The sequence below is a fragment of the Triturus cristatus genome, chromosome 7 (genome assembly GCF_964204655.1).
Source record: "Triturus cristatus chromosome 7, aTriCri1.1, whole genome shotgun sequence".
Lineage (NCBI taxonomy): Eukaryota > Metazoa > Chordata > Amphibia > Caudata > Salamandridae > Triturus > Triturus cristatus.
In genome coordinates, this window is record NC_140590.1 from 262,764,065 (window position 1) to 262,789,942 (window position 25,878).

The 25,878-nt window shown below is 45.2% G+C and overlaps 1 protein-coding gene across 2 annotated transcripts in view; it reads left to right on the forward strand.

The window, feature by feature from the left end:
• BCL2L12 (BCL2 like 12) overlaps nucleotides 1–25,878 on the forward strand; it is a 177,497-nt gene that overhangs the window by 66,150 nt on the left and 85,469 nt on the right. The window lies entirely within an intron of this gene.

Here is a 25,878-nt window from a genome sequence, read left to right on the forward strand (position 1 = left end):
TCACCGCTAGGAAAATACTGGCTCTAAGGGACAGGAAAAAAACAATAATTACCCCCACACCTGTAGAAAAAAAACTCCCAGGAAGTTGGGGCCATTCATTTTTTATTTTTCAGCAACAATCTCCCACTTTGGGAGTTTGTTTTTAAAAACTTTGTACAATTTTAAATGCCGTCCATCAAATGTCTAATACATTGACAGGATCCCTGTCAATGTACGTAGTTGTTCACAGGACTGGCGGTCAAATGTACATGTCCTCTGCCATCCCACAGAGAACCCACTGTCTGCCAAACTCTAAATCAGGCTGTTAGATCTGCCCAGGTCTATTTCTACCCGTGTCAAAAGAAAGCTGTAAACCTTACACATCCAGCTACTATCTAACTAGAACACATTTTCCACACGTGCCTAAAAGTGGCAGTCCCTCATCCTTCTATTTGTGGTATAATTCCAGATTGTACTAGAGCCGAAAGTCTTTAGGCTGTAAAGAGCCTGCACTTCTAATTTTTGGCACTGCTGTCTTCTTGCTCACTGTTCACTTTACAAAAATCAACACCTATCAAAGCTTGAGTAATATTCCTGGCAGCTCATCTTCTATCAATGTCTCGGTTCACAATGTACTAGATCTGTAAATTTTCTGCTAAGCAGATTTCCCTTGACTCATGGATACATCTCACTGCAGATTCTTCACCTTATGAAGACGTCTGCAGGCTTCAGACTAGTCTGGAAGATCTTTTCCCCAGCAGTAGCTGTCCATCACTTCCAGGTGGTACCATGCAGCTTGACCTGCAACTCTGTACATTGGACATGACAATACCTGTGCGCTGATGTCTGTTCCTGTTTTTCACACCACATCAACGTGGTCTTGCGCTTTCTCTCAGTGCTTTACCAACACAAGTTCTTCAAATTCAACAGTAATTAGACTAGAACTAATGCTCTCCCAAGAGGTCTTCCCTCAAAAAATATAACAAGTGCCATAGAAAGGAGATCTCTTCTTCCTCATAAACACTCTCCAGTACTATTTGATTACACAGCTCAGTTCTCCAACGCCGCGTCGGGCTCTTACTTGTCCTTGGAGCTGATACTAAAGTTGCAGAAGTTCTAACTGGAATTCCCTGTTCCAGTAACCAGCCTCGCACAGGTCGAGATCTTCCGTCTGGCCATGCTGACTTTTTTCACGACTGCACCATGAGGGCCACTCATCAAGGGCAGACAAGCACCTTTGGGCGTCCTGACTCCGGCGATGACCCCAATGCTTCCTGCCTGTGCACCTTTACCCACGCCAACCTAGGCGCCTGGAAAGAAAGCCCTGACTATATGGCATTATTCTACTACCCATTTGACGCAACACACAGCTCTGCTCCCAGGGCCGGTCAGGTAACTGCACTTGGAGTCGTCCTTGGCACCTCACTCAAAGCAGTGGATATTATCCAGGTGGCAAACGGGAAGGTCGAAGCTTGCACTGATGAACAACCTCCTGCCTGGACACAGAAATTTGCCATGGTGGATGAGTTGTTTGGATTTAATTCTGATGCCATAAACATGCCCAATAGGGTTTATGGTCACATGAAAGATGATAACTGAAGCGTACAATCTGATTCTACTCTCTTACTCAGGTTCTGACCTACATCGATGCCAGTGGCCTGCCTACCAAACATTACGATGGAAATCTTGCATACTGCCTCAGCGAGTGACAAGACCTTGCTTCCATGTACTGAGGCTATACTGAAAATTTTGGATTCCTGGAGAAGCTGTTCTCAGGACAGCAGTCCATAGACACATTTCCATATTGCCCCTCTGGACAGAATCTAAACAGCTGGATGCCATGGCTTGCAGCTTCTGCTGGACAGTCTCATTTGTTGGATAGTGAATGCCACATGCTTACTAAGCCACTGTCTGCGCATTGTGGGAATTGACAAAACTGTCACAAAAAGGACACAAGGAAGTTATTCTATCTAGTCAGTAATGACTTTGAAGCAGACCCTGACATGTGTTTGGATTCTGTAGATCACGATGCCTGGATGCTTTTAGTGGCTTCTCTGGAGATTTCCAGCCCACGTTGAGTATGTACTGCAGAGAAGGGCAACTCCTCCTTCAAACGCTTCTAGAATAGCAGGACACAACTTGCTCACTGGATCTTACCTCCCACCAATGAGTCAGTTCATCAGCAGTACAGAAAATATTGGGGCTCTTCAAGAGCTCAGTAGTCCCAATCAGAGACAACTTCTCAACTAGTCCTGACACCACAACAAATGTTCTGTTCCTTTTACGGCAAGGGTGCATCAAAGGATTGTCATCACTTAAACCAGGTCCAGCCCATACTCTGTTGGCTCTGCTGCCTCAAACCCCCTCTGACTCCACCCTCTTGCAGCATCCTCTTCTGGTGGGGGAGGGTCTCCTATTTTTCCACCCGTTGGGAGATGATCACTATTGACCACTAGTTCATCCAGCTGATTTGCAAGGGCCACACCTTACCCTTCATGTCCCATTCTCTAGGGTGGGCTCTCATGCACACACATCGATTCTGGATGAGTAGGTCCTACCCTTTCATAACAAAAGCGCTATAGATTTGATGCCTCTCCAAGGAAAGGGTATGGGATTCTACTACCTTTACTTCTTGGTCCTCGGGAAGGTCAGCCATATAAACTTGGTCATTTGGCAGGGCTGCTTCAAAACGCTGTACCTGCGCCATTTCTTTCTGACCTTCATTTACTGAGAATTAGCTGTCCTCCTTGGACCATCAGGGCACCTACTTCCATCATCTATTCCTCCTCACTCACAGGGGATTTACAATGGTGCCCCAGCATTGTCAGTTCACGGTCTGATCATTCAGGCTGATGACTATGCCTTACAAACGTGCTGGCAGTACCACTCTAAATGTCCACATATTACCATATTTTGGTGCCTGGCTTGGGAAGGTTGTCACCAGTGAAGGAATATCTTCGGTGTGCAATGACTTCTGCACAACTTAGGCTTTATTATCAATGCCCAAAGATCACACCTCATGCCAGCACAGAGGTTGCCCTTTGTAAGAGTGGTGCTGGACGAACCTAAAGGTTGGCTTTTCCTCCTAATCAGAGGATCATGGAAATTTAGGAGATGTTTCTGACTCAAACATATGTCCAGTTCCTACGTGTCTTTCTGCTGCTTGGCCTTTTACACTCTATTTGTTCCACATGCCAGATGGCGACAAGGGACCTCAAGTGGTGCCTGTGACAGCAGTTGCTCCAACACAAATGGTACCTTTTGGTTTAGGTGCATATCTTGCACCATGTTTTTCCAGGCCTGCACTGGTCCACTGTCCTGATGGGTCATCCACGCAGCCCTGCGCAGGCTACTCTAATTACAGACCTGGGCAACATGTTGGCACTTGCCTTTCTTTTGTCTGCTTCGCAGTAGCATCTGCACATAAATGTGCTGGAAACACAGGTTATCTGCCTTGCATTTGTCCTTTCTGTCACAGAGAGCACCATTAAGATGTACAGACAACACCACTACTGTCCATTACATCAACAGGAAGGGCAGTAGTGGGAGGTCATTGACTCTGTGCTGGGTGTTGATCTACTTGGAGCAGTGGGTTCTATGGTGAGGAATTTTTCCAGAACCGACCCATCCAGCAGGTACCCTTCACATGAAAGTGGACTCTCTTAGTCACATCCTGCTGGATGCAATACAGTTAGAACTACATCCTGAAGTGACAGAAAGGATTTCAGCAGATTAGGGTGTCCATCCTAGGATCTCTTTACCACAGATCAGGAAATTTCCTTCCTTTGGCCATAAACGTCCCTCTGAATGGTACCCTGTACACATTTTCACTGATTCTGCTTCCATCAAATATCCTCTCAAAGGTGCTGCATGATTGGTCTGAAATTATCCTGATCGGCCAGATTTGGCAAGAAAGATCTGGTATGCTGATCTGTTGGCAGTCTGCATTTGGCCACCACTTTCCCTCGCGTGCAGAGTAGACCTACTCAAGCAACTGGCTGGTCAATATTTTCATCCCAATTCTTAGACAGTGTGGCTGCGCACATGGAGATTAAGTGGTGCAAGCTAGAGTCTTTTTGCCTCTATGATGAATTTGCATACATTGTCTTCACTGCCAGAAAGCAAAATCTATTTTTGCTGGATGTGGTGTGAGTCAGAAGGCCTGGTTCCTATAAATCACACTTTTCTGTTTTTCTGAATTTGGCACTGTCTCTTGCACAGCAGGGCTTGACAGTGGCCACAGTTAAGAGTTAGTTGGCTGTCCTGTCAGTTTTTGTATGGCTCCTCGATCAGCCATAATTGTTCAGATCTCCATTGGTGGTGTATTCTCTAAAAGCGACTTTCTAATGTTTGATGATAAGTTTACACCCATTTCATGGTATTGGGGTGTACCTGTGGATGATAGTGTCGAACCCGTTGACGATGTCGGGGCTCACACTTGACAATATTTATCTTTAGTAATTGATTATGGGTAAAGGTTGGTGATGAGAGTACTCTGTACATACGATCAGTGGAGCTTTCTGGCCAAGGTTGGCGTGAGGAAATGATCACCATAGATACACAGTGATTGGCGCCCTTGCTGGTTAGCGTGTCTTACAAACACACGGTACTTAGTCTTAATTATCTTGATTTCTGGGTTAAAGAGTTTGCATTGTGTTGAAATTGCCAGGGTTGGGCCCTATGACACTTGTTAGAAACCCATTTGAAGTAGTTTTAACTCTTTTTCTGGAAGGGCACCCTGGGTGGTGTTCACTTCCTCTACACTTTGGTACCTCTTTGGTTAGGGACACTTTTTGTAATTTATTCCACCATTGTTGAGTATGGGCTCCTTTTAACGTGGTTCAGTATCTGTGGTTGGAGCTTGGATCCTGCAGGAGGCTCTACTTGTGTGTGGCTCTGGCCACCCCTAAGTGTGCATCACGTCTTCACACCTTTTGATGGTCCACAAGTGGGTTTTCTTTAGGTTGAGCCCCTCCCTCCTGGATTTGATTTCCCTTTATTTGAGTGCTTTTTGGGTGGGATTCGGCTTCTGTGGGGTGCGTTTCTGAAGAGTAGCTCCAGCCCCATAGCTGAGTCTCTTCTGGTTGACCTTAGGCCTGGTTGCTTAGAAACTTCTTGGGAAGGGTGGGGGTGTAAGGATTTGATTTTCTGGATTGGCTCCAGTGCTGAGTTTTGAATTTTTGGCATTGACTTGGAGCTGATGAAATGGTCCTCACAAGCGAGTGGTGTATAGTTTGACTCTTTAGTGTTCTCTTGTTTTTGTGAACCCTGCAGTGTTTGTTTCTGTAAAATGCAACTGCGGTTCTTTGAAACCCCAGTGAAAGCGGGAAGTCTTCTCGATGGTATATTTCTGCAGTTCCTTTTAAGTTGGCGTTTCCGAGAGCTGTTAAACAGGATTCAGTGAAGTAAAGTGAGGGATTGAGAGTATGTGTCGGAGGCCAGGAGGAAGTTACTTTTGGTGCCCACAACAAAACCGGCAATTTGAATTCACGTGTTTTGCTTTAAAGTACTTCTATACTCCATGTGCTTCGGGATAAGATAAGAATGTCCCTCCACCAGCTTTCTTGGAGGTACATGTATGCTCGTTCCTATTGCCTTGTAAGGGAGGTGGAACGCTCTGCATCTGGGCTTCGAAAACAAGGAATGATCTCCCAGCTATTTCACAGTACTCTTGAACTATTCCAGCAGGAACTGTTTCCTAAGTATCTCTTCAGGGTAGGCGGGTCCCAGCACCTCAAGATTAGCAAGGGTGCAGTGTGCTATTCACACACCAGTCAGTCAGTCTTGGTTGCGTTGTGTCTACAGTGCCAGCATGTCTATCTTCAGGAACCCACATGCTCACCATGTTCCTCATAGAAGTGAAACTGCCGTTTGTTCCTTAACGGCAGCTGTGGTTGAGCAGTTATTCTGGGAGTGCCGGCAGTTTGTTCCTTCCCCGGTGCTCCTCAGTGACGCAGCGATTTTCAGAATGTTTATTGCTTCCTACTTTTGTCCTCTCTAATCTTGAGAATGTGGCTATGTGGCTTTGGGTGGTAGGAGAAGAGATGAGCAGTCCCAGACTCTACTAGTTGATGACTGGGAACCGGTTCAGAGGTGCTAGGACGGTGAGCGGTTACTAGGCCACAATTTAAACGCTTGGTCGTTTACCTCTGGCACTGGTCCCAATCTGAATACCAAGTGAGGCCCTTTAGCACTTGACTCCCATGGTAGCGATGTAGAGCTGTCAGTCTTACTCCGAGAGATAATTAATCGTTAGATACTCAGATCTCCGCAACACAAGACAATAACACTCAGTGTCCAGCCAACTGTGAAACTGTGAAAAAGAAAAAAGTACTTTTAATCACAGACAGCAAGTTTAGGAAAACAATTGGCATAAGTGCAAAATGAAAATCCAGTCTCTCTAGCGCCCTTTGAACTAGAGGTCTAAGCAAAAAGATATTTCTCAAGGTTAAATACTGCAGGGTCCCTTCCTAAGGGGCGAAGTTATTCTATATGTTGTGTTATGGTAATTCATAAAGAGCACTATCACTCGTGAAGGTATCCTGGCACTGAGCGCGTGTGTGCCCCTAGGACTTCCTAGGGTAGATTAGTTAATTGAAAAGCCAGGTCTTCAGCTTCTTGCAGATCTCAAGAAGAGAGGAGGCTCGGATGTGAAGTGGGAGGTTGTTCTACACTTTAAAAGCGATTTAGGAGAAATCCCGTCCTCCTGATCGGGTTCTGTGTATGCTTGGGATGTGTGCGAGTAGGAGTCCATCATAGTGGAGGTGTCTGGGTGGTTGGTAGAAGGAGATGTGACTGTTCAGGTAGGTGGGGCCTAATTTGTGTAGTGCCTTGAATGTGTGTGTGAAGAGTTTGGAATGAGTGCTTGGAGCGATTTGAAGATCTCCCTCAACATCTCCGGATTGTGGAAGCAGGATGTAGTGATGGCGTTGACTCGTGCAGTCATGTCCAGTTTGCTGTCAATAATGATTATGAGGTTCCTGGCATGGGTGTTGCGGGTGGGTCTGAGTTCAGCCGGCCACCAGTTGGAGTCTCATGGCGAGGTGTTTGTCAATTGATTCCTGTGTTATTTTGGCTTGGTGTTCAACAATGCAAACCAATCTCATGGTTTATGGGCCTATGTTAACTGTGGCCCAGTGCTATCATATGATAGTTGTGAACACCAAGACAGCCATGATCCCCCCTCTGTGGACGGATACACATGTGACTGTGGGGACAGTCCTATAACATAACACATGTATTTGTAAAGCGCACTTATCACCCATGGGTCTCAAGGCGCTGAATAACAGATGTATATTGATACCGAACTCAATGGTACTCATTTTATCGACCTCAGATGGATGAAAGGCTGAGTGGACCTGCCGGGATTTGAACCTGTGACCATGAGATCGAACAGAGGCCCCTGCAGTGGATGCATTAGTCCACTAAGCCACTAGACCTGGTTTGAGAATAGGTTGAGATCGTTTCTGCCCCAAGACCTCTAATCATTCGCTTTACCAGATAAATATACGGACACAGTTCTCTTAATAGACGACCAGCTACCACTGCCTAAGGTGGATAAGCTTCACCGATGTGTCTAGCTGATTTAGAGTGTTGCGCAGTATGCATACTAATGCCCAGGGAAGATTTCTGAATATCCTGCACAGCTTGCTGGGATCACTCTGGCCCTCCGCGCCAGGACTGCAATGCTGTGCAGTTGGCGCAAGAAGGGCAGTCATGGGATACGGACTATAATTATGTTGAGTACTCGCACTCTGCCAACCTCGGGCCTTTAAAGTTATTTCAAGGAATCAACATTTCAAAGGGCGGTAAAGCTTTTACATTTTTTCAGCCTCTGATGATCACATGCACGTTTCTCTGCAACCACTCACGGTCAACTTGTGGAGTCTGCTAGGAGCACAGTAGCGGCAGGGGCACAGTGCTCACCAGAGGTCTCAGCAGGCACTGATACTTCCACAGGCCTCCTCTCATTGTAGATGGTGATAGTTGCACGTTCTTCAGTGCTCCCATCAATCTTCAGAGCAGACCAGTAGTTCCCATCTGGTAGGGGAGCTAGCAATCAGTCGCCAGTCCTTAAATTCAGAAATGTTTCCAGCCGCACTGCTGTGTGACTCCTCTCCTGCCTGTGAGCAATGCTGGCCCACTGGACAGGGCAAACTATCTAGTATTTATCCTCACAGCTGATGAATCTGCTTTCTGAATCCTCTAGTCCTACTGTGAATGGCCACTGCAAGATCAGATCATGTCAAGGGCGTGGCTGCTAGGCGGCGTGCCTTGAGATGGTTTGAACCAATCCAGCTACTTTTGTTTATGCAAGTCAGATAACCCTTCCACATCTTTTGTCAAGCACACAGGGGCAGGCATGTGGCAATGTTAAAGAAGGGAAACCCCTTGCACACACAGACACTGCTGTCTTTCTGCATTCATTCTCTGGGAAAGGAAAAGGGATGTGCCAGTGGTCAAAAAATGACCTAGGGGAACCTCCATTTTGAGTTGGCACTCAGACAGTGGAGTACAAAATGAATTCACTTTGACACCCAGTCACACATGCACGTATGCTGTTCACCACGCATAAGGTGTGGATATACCCTTCACGCAGTTGGAAATGAAAAACGCAGTGGGGCTGGCAGAACCTCTTAAAGATGCCCGATACCTGCACCACGCCACTCATTGGCTAAGGACTCAGTGCACCTGGACACTTCTCTGTGTCCTGGGGTTGGTAGTCGGAGAAGCGACCTCTCAGAGTAGATGCTCGGACAGCTGATCTGAAAGAACCTTGATCCAAATGGACTGTCTGAGGCCAGACTGATGGCAAAGAGAGAAAATGAATCTGACAGCACAACACAGACAAAAGGAACTTGTCTGCGACAGTTCAGACTGAACAGGGGGTAGTCTAGCTGCACAGAGAATGTTTGCTCAGATTGGTGGCACAGAAAGAAATAAAACTCTGCCTTGCAGCAGTAATAGAGAACAAGCCGGCAGTGGACAGAGGACCAAGTCTCAGACTGGCTTCACAGAAAGAGGGCACACAGACTCCCAGCCCATGGAGATTAAAGGCCAGACTTACAACACGGAGGAGAGATGAGATTGTATAGAGTAAGAATCATGCACTGAAAGCAGAGGGATCAGACTGGCTGCAGTAGCTGAAACAACAAGCATTGACAATGCAATAGGTCTCGCCCTCGTTTAAGTTGAATTAATTCTGTTTGTAATTAGGTGGCTTTTTAGCTTTGCTTTTATTAGTGTTTTTCAAACTTTCATGTACATAACATGCATATGTTTGCATATATGTATATGTATGCATGCAGTTATATTTGTATTTAAATAGATATGCATATGTTTATGTATGTATGTATGTATATATATCCACATACATATATATATAAATGCATATATATGTGTAGAGGTGTAGGGAGAGGTAGAGGTGGAGAGGTAGTAGAGTGTGAGTAGTAGAGTGTAGTAACAGAACTGAGGTTCAGACTAATGCACTGCACAGTGGCGTCACGAAAACGAATGCCCCCGCCACTGCAGATTGCAAAGAAGCCCCTCCCCTCCCCCATATCTCACAGCTCTTCATTGGCCTTAGGCTGAATGGGGGCCCTCAGCGGTGGAGGTGCTGCGGAACGATCACACCGATAACACGACTAGTGTTGAGTGCACTGAGGCGAGAAGGGCTGTGATGGTGCACTGCACAGCGATTAGCATAGCACGGCACACTGCACAGTGGTGAGCTTGGCTAGAGTGAGGTGCATAGTGACGACCATGGCTATACTGCGCTGCACAGTGAGAAAGGCACCGAACAGACATGACGCTATTTGTGCAAACTAATGAACAGTGCTAGGCTCAGGAGCTATACTTCGTGATGGTGGTGCATTAAATGCCCGTCAGGCATTAAAATGAAAACTGTCGGAAAAGATACGCTTTGTGTGTGCATTGAAGGAAACCCGTCGGGCATTAAAATGAAACCGCCGAAGGACAAAGCGCTGTGAAAGCTAACACTTAATAGCTTGAAACATACAATCTAAAGCTAAACAATTTAATAAGAATACGTTTGTGTGTGCACATTTAAAGGAAAACCGACGGAAAACAAAGCACTGTGAAGTAAAGCTTACAGCAAACGAAAGGGCTAGTTGAAGCTGACGCGATAACAAACGCATGCGATGTCTTAAAAAAAAAAGGGCAGCAAGCTTAAAATAAACCTACTGTGTCACGCCGCTGGTAAGAGATCCAATCCCGCAGGGCGTGGATAAAAGGAGGTGGGCAACAAGCAGTGAGTGACATGCCTTCAGTGCAATCATTGCACTGCCTTTGGCATAATTCATGACGCCAAACAACGCGCACGAATCACAACTGAAGGCGGTGCTGAGACGAGCCTTTTGGAATCGGATCAATTCCAAGAAGCCTCATATGACGAGGGCAGCGCATGCGCTGCCTACGTCGGGCCGAGACCTAAAAACCAATTACAAACACGACCTGTTCAGTAAGCGGAGAAAGGCTGGCTGTGGAGACATCAGGTCTCAAAATTTTGCACTAGCAAAATGAGGGCTCTAACCCACTGACCAGAGAAGCACAGGACACAGATGGACAGTGAATGAAAAATCAGAACTGGCACCTGGAAAAATGAGGGTTCAGAGTGGCAACGCAGGAGAATCCATGCCACTTGCCGGCTCTGCCACTACCCAACGGAAGACATTTGCCATATCCTCTGCATTTGCTCCGCCTTAATGCCAGAGCGGAGGGTCGTTGAGACAGCACTTCATACGGGCCGAAACCCTCACATGCAGGCAATCGTAGCCTGTCTACAAGAAGAGGATATAGTGCTCTGTGGGACATTCTTGAAATGTATGACTCTTGCCCAATCCAAACTGACTGTGCAGGCACCACAGAGTACGGGTGCCAAACTGTTCACTCTTGCCACATTGCGTCCACAAAACGGTCCTGGGGCATCTACGCCGCTGGCTCAGTCCCTCCCTCTTTTTTCATACCTTTCTCTCCCTACGCACTCCCCTAGTTAGCAACACCTACTATTGACTTTTACACAACCAATTACCTGGACATGGTTCGACAGCCTTCACGCGCTTAACCTTGGTTTTAAAATATGTATCACGCTCTTCCACCGCCTTGAGTTCTGTACTGCTACCAGTTGTCCCAGCACTTTCCTGCCTGTGCACTATGCACTTTCTCCAGTGATCTACTTTATACTCTTATTGCTATGGCAAAATACACTTAGCACTTTCTTCCTGTTTTGAACACCTATTTTGCAAGGCTACTCAACTTGCATTAAATTTAAACGGGTTTTAATGACTGCAAGATGATTTTAATGCGCGACTCAATGGCCTTTTTATTGTGTTTTTAATGCCTTGTGTGGCAGTGCCAGTATAATCAGTGCTCAGCCTGGCAGTGCAGATGGAATCGGGGCCTTGTGTGGCAGTGCCAGTATAATCAGTGCTCAGCCTGGCAGTGCAGATGGAATCAGGGCCTTGTGTGGCAGCGCCAGAAGAATGGGTGCTCAGCCTGGCAGTGCAGATGGAATCGGGGCCTTGTGTGGCAGCGCCAGAAGAATGAGAGCTCAGCCTGGCAGTGCAGATGGAATCGGGGCCTTGTGTGGCAGCGCCAGAAGAATGGGTGCTCAGCCTGGCAGTGCAGATGGAATCGGGGCCTTGTGTGGCAGCGCCAGAAGAATGAGTGCTCAGCCTGGCAGTGCAGATGGAATCAGGGACTTGGGTGGCAGCGCCAGACTAATCCGTGCTCAGCCTGGCAGTGCAGATGGAATCAGTGCCTTGTGTGGCAGCGCCAGAAGAATGGGTGCTCAGCCTGGCAGTGCAGATGGAATCGGGGCCTTGTGTGGCAGCGCCAGAAGAATGAGTGCTCAGCCTGGCAGTGCAGATGGAATCAGGGACTTGGGTGGCAGCGCCAGACTAATCCGTGCTCAGCCTGGCAGTGCAGATGGAATCGGGGCATTTTGTGGCAACGCCAGAAGAATGAGATCTCAGCCTGGCAGTGCAGATGGAATCGGGGCCTTGTGTGGCAGCGCCAGACTAATCAGTGCTCAGCCTGGCAGTGCAGATGGAATCAGGGCCTTGGGTGGCAGCGTCAGACTAATCAGTGCTCAGCCTGGCAGTGCAGATGGAATCAGGGCCTTGTGTGGCAGCGCCAGACTAATCAGTGCTCAGCCTGGCCGTGCAGATGGAATCTGGGCTTTGTGTGCCAACGCCAGAAGAATGAGTGCTCAGCCTGGCAGTGCAGATGGAATCAGGGCCTTGTGTGGCAGTGCCAGAAGAATGAGTGCTCAGCCTGGCAGTGCAGATGGAATCAGGGCCTTTTGTGGCAGCGCCAGAAGAGTCAGGGCTCAGACTTGTTGGATGGTGAGATTTCCCCTTGCTGCCCACATCTCAGATGCACATTCCTTCATCCAGAGCATGCTCGTGTTTTAGTGTGGTGCGCTATAAGTGCAGAACGCAAAAAGGGCACCGACTGGCATTTGCAGAATTAATCTGGGCTCCGACGGGGAGCACCGGAAATTAGGAGCCAAACAAGCAGGACAGGAAGGCTGAAGACCAGCTGTGCAGTACGGACAGACTCCGGACCCACAACTAACCGCTTAGAGAATCCAGGCTCGGGCTGGAAGTTTTATGAGTCGGGGCACAAGCTGGTAATTCGGAAATTAAGGGCCCAGTTGGGCGTCAGAAAGCCAACTGGCCCAGTCTGGGACAGCAGAGCGAAAGCACTCGGTGTTGGCAATGAAAAGAATCCAAACTTAGACTGGCAGCAGCGAAAGAATTGGGATCAGACTCGGGAGCCATGTTTGGAATTTTATGAACCCATGAGAGTCGTTTCTTAGTGGGCATAAATAGGTAGCTTTTATATTTGGCTGAAAACTGGTGAGATAGGGGCCCATCCTGGGAACGCACCACAGTTCTGGCAATTGAATTTTGTAATTTTTGATGTCAAGTTAGAGGCTTTAGAGAACTTTTCCCATATAGGTCAATACATATATAGGTCAATACATTAGTGCAGTCTGGATCTTCCATTGCCCTAGCAGTGGTGGCTAAAGGAGGCCGGGCCAGGTATCTGGTGCATTTGATAGGCGTTGCCCTAAACTTTATGCTGCTAGTCGTAGATGTATGTTTTTTATTTTCTGACTGTGTACAATATGCAAATACCCAAAAGAGTTTCCTGACACTAGTATTCTGAGGGAGCGAGCAAAATAATGTACTGGTCGAAATTACATACTGATAAACCATGTTTTGAAGAATTCCCTGAAAATCAAGTTGTTTGTCATGGATTAAAGAGCAACGGTTAGTTTGCTCTAAATTGAAGCAGCATGCACGGAGAAAGAATGCCCTCGTTTGACGGCTTTATATTTGACGACTCAACTGGAAAGCAGGGGGAAGAGCACACATTGTGTGGCTAGGCTAGTAATGTATGACGTTACAACACATATATTCACAACGTGGTATTTTACATTGTGTTCGTCACAACGCAAGTCGTTACAACGACTTGCGCTGGACTTAGGAATAGTATGATTTACTATTCCAACTCCAGCCTACGTAACAGTAGGGAAGGTGTTGGAATAGTGAATTATACTATTCCTTAGCTTAGAGCGCCATCCAGTGCAAGTCATTGTAACGAATTGCGTTGTAATGCCCGCAATGTAAACATACAGCGGTGTAACGACCGCGTTGTAAAGGTCGTTCTCTGATAAAATGAGAGGAGAGCGCTAATAAATTTAGGAGCTTCCGGGTAGAGGGGCATTTGACACTACATGCTCAGATCTAGGCTGCCAGTGCAGTTGAGAATTGCAAAACTAACAATTGATGGACAGAATGCAGAACAATGTCATACATTCACCCCAGTACAGAGATCTGGGCCTAAATCCATCGTTTTTTTGCTCACCATGCCATTCCAGTTTGAACCCAGCCATATGCAAATCAGTCTTGACCCTGTGCCCCATGGGAACAGTCCAGCCCGAACTGCCAAGCCAGGTCCTCCCTGGACTGGAAACAAGCATCCTAGGACCGGTTTCGGGCTTTCAGCCCTCATCAGCCAGGATAGCCTGATTCCAGTGGCATGGAGAGCAAGGGACTCACGTCTGAGCATACCCTTCCCGCTCGGGGTGACAAATGCAAAACTAACAATTGATGGACAGAATGCAGAACAATGTCATACATTCACCCCAGTACAGAGATCTGGGCCTAAATCCATCGTTTTTTTGCTCACCATGCCATTCCAGTTTGAACCCAGCCATATGCAAATCAAAGCTGAAATGAGCCTTCTGCTCCGCGAGGAAGATCCAGAGGAAAAAGGGGTGGCAGCATACTGTACTGGCTGCAGGCATGGATCGCATAACAAGAATGGCCTGCGTAGAGAGCGTTGCCATAACCATGGAAGGAGCCACCTGTGGCTTGAGAAGAGTAAAATGATGTTAGCTGGAAGAAAAGGAAATTACATTTTTAAGGAGCTTTATGTGGTAAAAACAAGCGAAAGAGACCATGGCTGTTTACACAGTCCTGCAAAAAAGGTACTTGTCTAATGTGACATCTAGGTTCACCCTAAATCGCCAGCGCACTGTGCGGATCGAAGGAGGTCCACCCAACACCTGGAATGCAGTCTTTTCCCGTTGAGTCTGTCAGTTGTCTTTCATCCAGCTGAGGAGCCTAAACAGGATCCTGTAGTCTGACATCACTGTAGGTTTTGCAACCCAACCAGACCTCATCAATCATGGTGTCGTTCCTGAAGCCTTTTGGAGACGGTTCGCATGCAAAATTGGGTGAAAACAAAAACTTTTGTCTTTTCTCTGAATGGCCCTGCGCACACAGTGTCCCTGTCAAAAATGGAGAATAATCACAACTTGAGCCCTACTCCTTTACCCTCTAATACCATCTCTGGAAGTATTAAGAAATCTGGGGTATTATTTCTGTACACAAAGTCATGATGTGAATAGAAAAAAGTATACACTGCTCTTTCTCTGGGCTGCATCCAAAGCTGGATGTTTTAGGAGCGCCTAGAGACCCTTACGGGTGATTGTTCGCGCTTTACAAAATGTGGATTATTATAGGAGCCCTGAGACAGCCATGCTGGTAAGCAGCCCCGAAACTCTCAGCCCACTTGGGGATTTACCTTGCATCCCACATGGCCAGTCCGGCCCTAGCGTCTCCATTCGGAATCCTGCTGTTAATAGACTCTGGGACACTCTAGGTCTGGTGTGAATAAAGAGGAGGGGTTGGTAGGTAAAATACAGTAGCTACCGCCCCAGGCCAAGACATGTTAAAGGACTGGTCCAGCAGGAATTCCAGCTTGCCCCAGTAGCCTTGTTGACATTCTTAGCATTTCAGTGAGCTAACAGCTACTGAGACTCCTCTTGCAGGGACCTGTGTATTTGACACCTTGCTGTGCGATTGTTTGCGCTCTTAGTTATTCAGCCTACATCTCTCCTTGCTTCCAGCAAACCTCCCCTCACAATACGGATGCACAGTGGCACATATGTTGTCGTATTGGGCCTGAAACCCGAGACCTTGCCAGGCTCCGGTTACTACTTTGTGTTTTACCTGTGCTGTGTCCTGACAAACGGTAAGTTCATCACGCAGCCTTCATTAAGTAAAGTCCGCGGTTGCAAAGGACATTGAGCGATGCTCTGGTTTTAAAATTTATATTTTGTGGTGTCGGAGGCAATTTTCAGGTTTTTGCTTGGTCGTTTAAATGGCATTTAAAGACCGCTGAAAGTTTTAGATTTGAACTCTTTGCTTGTTTTTTAATTAATTGTTTGGTATACTAGTGATAACTGTAAACTCCGTCTTATTAATAGATCCTCTTTTGGTGTGGGAATAGGTTGCTTACTTGGGCATTTTTAGGTCTCGCCTGACCCAGCGCATGCGCTGGTCGGGCGAGACTTTTTGAGAGGGCTCCAAAAAGTGCTACCAGGCCAGTATAGAGCTACAGTGCGATTACTTTCACTTTCATGGCCGCTTTGATGTTTGATCGCGATCACTTTTGCGGCCGCACGGCCTCTTGGCATAGCCAATAGGTCGCACTTTTGGGACCTTATAAGTATTTAGTTATGCAACTGTTGCATGGCTAAACACTTATAAGGTCCCAAAGGCGAGACCTATTGGCTATGCCAATGCTTGTTTCCCTTCGACAGTGGTTTTTAGGTCGATGCCTACCTGTTTGCTTAGAACATCTTGGAGACATTGAGAAGGCTTCCCTGGAAATGCAGACCGCCAAGTGTTTACGATTGTCTTTGTGATTTGTTACTCACATTTGCTTGCATTCTATTTGCTGGCTTTATTTGTTTTAGGCTCTCCAGCTTGATTTCATCCCTTCCCTTGCCGAAACCCTATTTACTATATTCTTCCACCAGTACTGAGTTTCTGTAAACAGGCCTTTAAATCTTGTTCTTATCTTGTCAAATTTGCTATGCATTTTAAGCTGGAGGTCAAATGTCCGGCTCTGTCTTCCAGGGAGCTTGGTGTTTTCTTTCCTTCTCTAACTTCAAAGTGAGAGGTTTTATGTGACAATCGTGCTGACTCCAGGGGAGTGCTTGAGGAAGGCTGAGATGTTTTTTTTTTTTTCTAGCACACAACAAAATGTAAATGTTTTTAAATGAACTATTGGCTTTACCAATGCTTGTCTTATGTTGGTGTTTTAAGAAGTCATGTACAGACAGTGGTTGTATATTGATATTGATCTAGACTTCTTTTTCTTTAAAAATGATACTGAGACACTTGGCCACGTAGTATGTGTTTGGTCACTGCATATTTAAATGTAACAACATATTTTGGGAGCATCGTTACAATTTAGTTCTTCTATTTAAGCTGTGCTGGTTTTGTATTTTATTTTGGTTAGTGGTCATGTCCGTTATTTTGCCTGTCCTCAGGACAGTATCTGTATATTACCTAATTGATTTATACAATTTGGGGCTTCCTGTTAAAATGTTTCCCATAGTGTTTTGTGCGTGTGTTGCTAGTGGTCTTTTTATTACATTTTAGTTATGTTTCACTGCTTTGCCTGATGTCTGTCGTATCGTGTTACTTTCTTTTTCATTCTGTAAGGCTTGTAATTTTTTTTAAGGAACATTTTCTTTGTTTTTTATGTAATAGGACCTATGCAGTGCATATCTAGCTGGACAGCAACAGTGCTTGTACAGTATGGTTACAGGGTTTTGAGATTTATTTAAGATTGTGACTAATGGTGCAGTAGTGGCCTTCACTGCTTGTCAAGGTAACCGGATTCTCCTCGATTAGTTCGGAATCAGATTATACACCCATTGTGTTTACTTTATCAGTCACATCAGGTGTGAGGAGATTTGTGTGCAAGGTGGATTGTTGTTTTTTGAGATCTTCATAGTAAGTATTGGTTTCGTCTCTGTTGAAGGTGCGCCACTTGAAGTTGAATCATTTCATGTGGGAGATTGCCTTTAGACCGATGTTTTTACAATGTATTACCTATACCACTCCTATGGCTTTACCACAAAGGTAAGTGTATTAGGGTGGTTAAGGGTATAGGATGGTAAGAGCATTTATTTTTTATTTAAAGGATGGGTTTTGGGGGGATTCCCTCCTTATTAATAAAAATGTAAATGTCTAATTATCCTTTAAAAAAAGGCGGGGGTTTGAAGCGGTCTCTCCCAAAACAAAATAATGTATGTATATGTGTGTTTGTGTATATGTGTGTGTATATAGTTTGAGTAAGCCAATAACATATTTTGTTTATATTATTCCGCGAGTGCACCTGTGGTACTGGCTGTACCATTGTGGCCGTTGAAGTTTGTTGCTGTTTTGTGGTTCACCACCGCTAGAGTTGCACCCGGCACGCGAGGTGCGGCGGAATATATTTACACCTTACGTTTTAAAGGCACGCATGGTAAAGGCTTTGCATGGTAAAGGCATCGCACGGTAAAGGAGTCATGGCATGCTTTTTAATGTCGGAAAAACATTTCAATTTTCATTGAGATGTGGTTCTAGAGTTTGATTCCCATAGTAGAAGGGAGATGCAGAACTTTTGTCGAAGCTTAAAAACTCACCTTGGAGGGGTATTGAGTACACATTGTAAATGATATAACGCGGGTATGTACAAAGGGCTTAATCCCACCATTTAACCTGTTACTGCTGTCCCACTTTATGGCAACTGAAGCACTGGGAGGTGATTTCATTTTTTCTAGATCTCCCATATTGCTCATGTGGTGCCTTGCTGGGAACCCTGGTCTCTTGGATCCAGATTTATAATGACACAGAGGCGGCGAGAGGCAATTCTAGTTATAAGACCATTCTACGTATCTCCCAACTAATACTTGAAAAAACAAAACTGATTTGCCTTTCTGTGACGAGATACTGTGGCATTGACTACTATTGTACTCTTACTTAGTATAGAAAACAAGACTAAATATGGACATTCATGGCACTCTTGCATTCAACTGTTAATCTGTGGCCTTTATATTTCTGTTCACACCTCTCGGTCATCTATTTTCGAAATGATAGGCAAACGTATTGCATTGTGATAAGGCCAATTTTATTGTCTTGTAATTGCATTTATATAGCGCTTACTACCCCTACGAGGCATTGAAGCGCTTTTTCGGTAAGTAGCATGCTACTTCACCACTAATCCTGTATGTGTCCCAGAGTAGCGTGCTACTCGCCAAAAAAGCGCTTCAACCCCTCTTCAGAGATTAGCAAGCATTATATAAATGCAAACCTTTTTCCCTCTTCTATCCCTCCGCTAACTTTTTCTATCCAACTGAATAACACATCCACCACTCAAACTACTTTCATATTTCACGATACTAATTTTCAACACTAATCCTTTAAGGGTTCCGGAGTAGCATGCTACTCGCCAATAAAGCGTTTCAACACCCCATCAGGGTTACAAGCACTATATAAATGCAAACCTTTTCCCTTTTCTACCCCTCCCCAAACCTTCTCGATCCCAATAACTAACATATCCACCACTCAAATTACCTTCATATTTCACTATACTAATTCAACACTAATCTTTATGGGTTCCAGAGTAGCGTTCTACTCACCCAAAAAAAAAATGCGCTTCAAACCCCAGGAGGGGTAGGTTATAGAACCTATATGAATGAATAATGATCTAGAATATACCTACCATCGTTTGCTTTTGATTCCTATAGTGAGTCATACCAAATGTAATACAAATATATTGCTTTATTACACCACCACGGCCACCCAAATGGCGTAGTTGACATTTATCTCTGTCGATGCACTGTAATCTACAGTGATCTAATGCCCTTGAGTGCGCATTAACGCTACGCAGGTTGAGACGTTACACTGTATCAACTATTGATATGTGTATCATCCTCTCCATATCATATCACACACCATGACATGTTGATATTGGCTCTACCTACATTAGTTGCGCAGGTGTCTGCATTGTATAGGATGCATATTTTTGGCAGCCGTGGGGCTGTACACAATAGTTATGCGTACAGCTCATGTTGCACCTGCAGTGTGTGCTGTGTGTGGTGTAGATGCTCGTCTTGATGTGGCGATACGGTTAGAGTCACACCGTGTCCATCACTGCGTTTGATAGGCGACGTACCACAGACGGTTTAGAATTTTTTTTTAATTGGCCTTAGAACTGTTTTTCCTAAATTTCCAATCTGGTACGACCATTGGCATAGAGTTAAGGGATTAGGCTCCTATGATCTATTCAGCTCCCGATAATTTGCGAGACGATTGCAGGTAATATTAATGAGCTCAGATGGCTAAAAATCTAAACCGCTGCTGACATCACAGTCTGATCATTGTAATGGCCAATGATGGTGGTTCTTTGTTAGTCATCAATCTCTTGTGTACTTATTCATTATGTCGCAACTATCACCAATATTGTGAAGCTGAGGAGATCTGAGACACTTTCAACTCCTCGCAAATAATGATGTTTGAAAACAGACTTTTCAGTGACCCTAGTAATGCAGGATGATGTGGGTTATAGTTGCACGAGTAAAAAAGCTTTAGCAGCTGGATTCGTTCAGATTGGTCTTTAGTTTCTTCTCAGTCTGCTCCTTCCAAGCCGACAATATGAAGATGCAACAAAAGGATAAAACGTGGGGGGGGGGGGGGGGGGGGAAGCAAATGTTATTTTCTTTAACATACAACTCTTGCCAGCACTCCATTATAGGCTGTATTCCTTTCACGTATTTGTATCTCAATTATGTTGGCAGCTTTATAAAGTTTAAAAGAACAGCAGCAGTTAGTGGTTTAGTCTAGTTTTTGTCTCCCTGACAGTCGATATCCAGGCCTTGAGGAGTGTGGAACTTTTACCTTTTATATCCAGGGTGCTCACAGCACAAACATTAACCGCAGTGGCTGACACTTGACGCCCCTGCCCTCCATTTTGCACTGCTTGAAACCGGAAGCTCTGACAGAAGTGTTCTTCCTGCCTCCCCCTTGTGTCTACTGACCAACAAAAGCTATTGTGTGCGTTGTCTGACGATAAGGGGAGTGCACGGGAGTGAGAGGAGGGACAGGAAGGCGAAGGGACACTAAACTGGTTCTGCCTGGCAGCCGGTGTCCAAGCGCACCGCTGACCCATGCCTGCGGCTGGTCAGTGGCGTCACTAGGGTTGGTGTCACCCGGTGCGGGTAACTCATGGTGTCACCCCCTCATGACTTACCGCATGGACCTCCTCCGCCCCGAGTCCGCCAGTGCACACAGTTGGCAAATAACGGGACCATACAGAATCCTTAGTAACGTTTGTAAATGTAGGTCCTATATTTACAAAATGTGCCTGTTGACAACAGTGTGATAATGATTCATTAATCAGGTTGTACAGTGGGCTACCTGCTAGTCAACAGTTTATTGGAATTTATAATATCATGAGTATGGTACTTTTTACTGGTGTGGTGTTCCCACTATCCAGCAACACGATATATCAGTGGTCGAAGTGGGGGGAAAAAAGTAGGGGAACTGTGGGCGGAGAATCAGAGGGCGGGAATAACCCAAGGATTGGATCAGTGGGCAGAATGCGCAAACATCCCAATTTTTTGTATTTGTTTGGTTTTACTGCCCAGTTTTATCAACCAATGGATACACATGATTATTTAAGGTCATAATGAGTTATTGCCAGTAAAATGTGTTCACAAAGTGGGATATGCTTCTAATCACAGAATGTCCCCAAATACGATAAAATGTGGAAGCACAAGCCATTTGTCTCCGAGCCATGGAGTTTCTGTCATCAGGACTTCTCCCTTTTCCAAAACAGCAGTTCAAACATGAATGGCTAAAAATCCTAGTTTGCAAATGTTTTCTAAATAATAATGTGTCTCCCATATTTGCCTCATAATGCAAGATCTGCAGCATGATCTGACCATTTAAACTAATAAATTGTTTGTAGCTCAAACGTATCAAAAGTTAATAAAGAATGTGACTTGTGTTGCTGCGGAGTAGATGCCAGTTAATAGCTCACTGTTCTATGTTAGGATTTTAACTTATAAACTGCAAGTAACACAGGATCTCTCTGACAAAAGCAGTAGCCCACTGGCCTATTTACATTATGTGCACTTTGTGATCTGCATGGTATATGTTCTTTGCAGCAGGTACATTAACCCTCTGAGCTACCTTTCCATGAGTCAAATCTTCCATTAGACACAATTCCGATCTCTCTCTAGGAAGAACATTAATCACCAGAGTCATCATGACATTTTTATTGCTACTGAAAATTACTGGAGGCCAGGAAGGAGGCAGCAAGCGCTTTTAAAACCATAATATACTTGCAAAAATGATGCCTTCACCTAAAGTGAGCACCTGGTGTGGTCACACCGGTTGCACCGCCCTAGAGCTGGCCCTTCTCAAGGGTCCTGTGATCTCAGTGACAGGGTCACTGTTCTAGGGTGTACTGCTTCATAGGCCTACCCGCAAGACTGGAGGTGAACTTCAGTATGAATAGTGGTGGACAAGCCTTGAAGGTTAACCCAGACTTGTCATGCTAGGGTCCACCTGCTGGTGCTACGACACCGGGGCTTCTAATGTCTTGCGAAGCCTTCTAAGGTCTAGCATGAGAGAGTGCTCTCTCAGGAGAGTGGTCTGACGGACTGGTTATTAAGGCTGAACCTGGTTCCCCAGTTCCAAATTCAGCAGCTCTGGCCATAGTGCCACATCCTCTCCCCCACTGAACACCATACTGCCCCACTGAGAAAAACTCAGACTGCCTTCAACTACAACCCAATTGTTGCCAGCTATAAACACCTGGATGCGGCTCAATTTAAATTACGCACTGTGGCCTACAAAAAAAAGTGACAGCATCCTGAAAAAAGCAAACAATCATAGGGAATGCAAAATTTTGCAAACCATTTGAAATGTAAACAGGAACAACATGGTTACCTTAACGCTTTTACACTCACTGTTCAGAAATCAGTGAGTGCTTTTGCCTGAAAAGTTAAGGACATGACAACAGGGCTCTGAATGGACCCATTTCAATGGCCATTGCTTATATCCTTACAAAACGTAAGCAGTATGGTTAAAAAAAAAAACATTCCTAGATACAGAGCAGCAGTACAAATTTTGTTTTTCAATCCTCACATTGCAGTACCTCCAGGATTGGTGCACTAGTTCCAAGCCCCGGGAAAACAAAGCCAAGACAACAAAAAAAGCGCTTCACTGGCAAACTCTGTAAAAGTGGCGCTAATGTGTTTGGGTGTGAATAAAATCAATCTGGATAGTTTGCTACCACTCTCTTACTTTATTTAGTTATTTATTTTTCATATTTTTAAACTTTTATTCCCGATGCTGCATTTTGGAACTAAACGTCAGAAAAATACGACATTGATTTCCAGCAAAAGTGATTTTCTTTTTTGGATCCATTTCACAGGGAAGCAAATAAAAGAAAGGAGAGGAGACAGTGCGCACAGGCACCTCCCCCTCCTAAAAGGTTAGGTTGCTCTGCGCACACCGGCCCTGTTGGTGTCACCCCATGTGAGGGTGTCACCCGTTGCGGTCCGCACCCCCTGCAACCCCATAGTGACGCGGCTGGTGGCTTGGCAGGGATCCAAGCACATAAGCTTGTTTTCTAAGTAGGTAGACACCCAGGCTTTTTTACCTGGTCAAGGTATGGAATGCACAGATGTATGGGCAGAACGTTCCACTGACTGGGGCCCTAGGACGTAAACCTCTGCCTTCTCTGGTGGTGAAGTTAAAGCAAGCGGGATGAGTGCTTTGAATCTGAATTATTGAAGTCCCTTCGGGGAAGATGCGCACACATTTGTTGAGTGCGATAATGTGGTTTCCCCAGCATTACTTGTGATTTTGCATCTACGCCTCCTCTGATGTGTGCTTTGGAAAGGTTACACAAGGTGTATTCTCACAAGAGCAGCAGATTGGCATGAGAGCCAGACCAGTGCTTAATTTGAAAAAAACATAAGTGCCGGGGCTCTCGTCAGGAGGCCTCTGCAGCTTGCCGCACACATTGCCCCTGCCATGCGACCAACGGTAGTAACCACTAGCCATCACACTCCTACAGGTGTGACAATTCAGACTATTTCAGGCCCCCAAACCTATAAGAATGGCTAGGCTGGCATGTAATAGTCGTTTTTAATGTATACTGAATTAATAATTAACTGTTGTGGTTATCTCAAAATTATTTAGACCACGCCACCTTGTGGCAAACTCACAAGCACATGTGTCGACAGTAAAGTGCCGGTGCTGAGCACCGGATACCACCAGCTCAAATTAAGCACTGGCAGACAGTGTCTTGCGAGGCTTGTGCTTTGTTAATTACTCAAGCGTAATCTCTTGTAGATCTTGATTACTAGGCTATTTGTAGAGGACGTAATTTTCTTTGCTAACCAACCGCATTGCTTTCTGTTGCAAAGAGTTGGTTGAGGCAGAAGTGTCCTGTGGGACCTGTGAAAGCAGTTGTGTGTTGCAGTCTACTGTAGGAACGTTCATGGAGTAACCTGCAGAAAGTGGACCGTGGAAAGTCACGAGGAAGAAGTATGTAGGGTCATTAATGCTTGCGAGCAGATGTGGAAAGTTATACTCTTTCGATGGAAAGCAGTGCAAAAGTCTTTATTTTTAAGCAACTGCTCACCCTCCCCTAATTTACGTAAAATGTAGACGTCTTGTGAGAATTGTGCATACTGTACAAGAAAAAAAAAGATGACTTCGCCCACTTTTCTAGCCCAGCTTCTTTCATCGACAAGACCTTATTTTGTTGGTCTCCATGCATTCACTGAAGTCCTTTCCAGGAAGGTGCCTTCCATGGACGTGTTCTCTGACACTGGTGTTATCTCAGAGGAAAGGTCATTTGTCCTATACAGGCAGTGAAGATCAGATTCTCATTTTCACTCATCTGCTGGTGCTTTTCATTCATTGGATTACTTGAGGTTTTTCGGTGGCCTGTTGTTATCTTGTATTATGCTGGTACATTTTGTATCTTTCCTTCACTTGGCTCACCAGCCTTTCTGGAGCCGCGTCGTTATTTTGCATGATTACATTTTTGTTTAATGTTGCAGAGTCGTGGGTTAATAATCTATTGGTTGGTTTTCTGTGGCCTTGTTACGTTATCTGCTCATGTCTTTGGTGGCTGGCGCCTGGATTGTTTAGGTCTCTTTCTGGGGTAATGGGTTCTGCTTGACTGGGATACGAAGCACCAAGCATGTGACAGCAGCACTTATTTTAGGGCCAGGGACATTTTATAGTTCCCATGCTAAGTGTATCTAGATGCGAGTGTATGGGTTGTTTAGTGTATGGTCTGGTGGGAATGGTGCACAGTTGTGCAATAGGAGTTAGGTTACATTATATTATCAGCCGTCCAGGTTTTTAAGCCCATTCTCGTATTCTGTTTGCATTCTGAATATTGCAAATTTATGAGTGCGGGTAGTGAAAGAAACTATGATCTAAGAGTGTAGGGTCAATACTGGATTGTAACTTGCAGACTGTGTGTACCCAAAACTTTGATTCATATTGTTCATTGCTTTATTGCTGCACCCATGCTCTATGGATCTCTTGAGGCACCTGAGGGCACTTGATACTGCCAACCCCAACCAAATTACTGCCTCAGTCACAATATAGTAAGACTCCTATGAATAAAGAGGCCACACCAGGGGTGAAAGTGGGCTGCATCAGTGGTGGGAAGGGTCCGTGGTAGTCTAAGCACACCAATTCAGATTGCGCTCTGGCACTTTAAATTTTATTTTACAACTTAAGCACTTCAAGGGAGTACTCCGTGTTATGGTTACGTTTTTACCTTAAGTTCATTAAGTTTCAGCAAACAAAAGCTTTCAGGGTTCTACTGCGAGAAGGGCCTAGACTCCGCCCACATGTTGGTTTTCCTGAGTTTGATTGGGCTGCTTCCACTGAAAAGAGTGCATTTCATTTTGTACTTGATTGATTCATGCCTTGTAAGGGTTTGTGAAATCCTTTCTTTTGAATGCATAAGGATGATCTAAAACACCTCTGGCAGAAGCCTCCTGACTATGTAACGTACGATTCCCAGGTTCTGAGAAATACAGGGTTACCTCACTGAGATTTAACGCTCATCGTGTTTGAACAGCTTCAAGTAATCTTGTATCTACTTGTATTCTTTTCATTCATCTTGCTTGCGTTGTTGAGTTTGTGTATGTTTTGCTGCAGTAGTGTTAGTGAGAATGCAACGCTGAGCCGGTGCATGGGTGCAAAGATGAGAGAGAGTGCATGTAAGAAGATTTATTGAGTGCCTAAATCCATCAGTGGCACAAAAGGCACTTTTGGTCAGTATTGCCAACACTTGTGAAGTTACTTTGGCCTTTTTAAACGTTTATAAGTCTTGAGTTAACATTTTTAGTTGTATGTGTTAGTTTGTTGAGGAAACACCGCAAACTGTGCTGCCTCTTTCCTCTTTAGGTGGTACATTTACCAAACTCAGTAAAATTCATGTTTTCGACTTTGGAGGGATAAAAAGCTGAGTCAG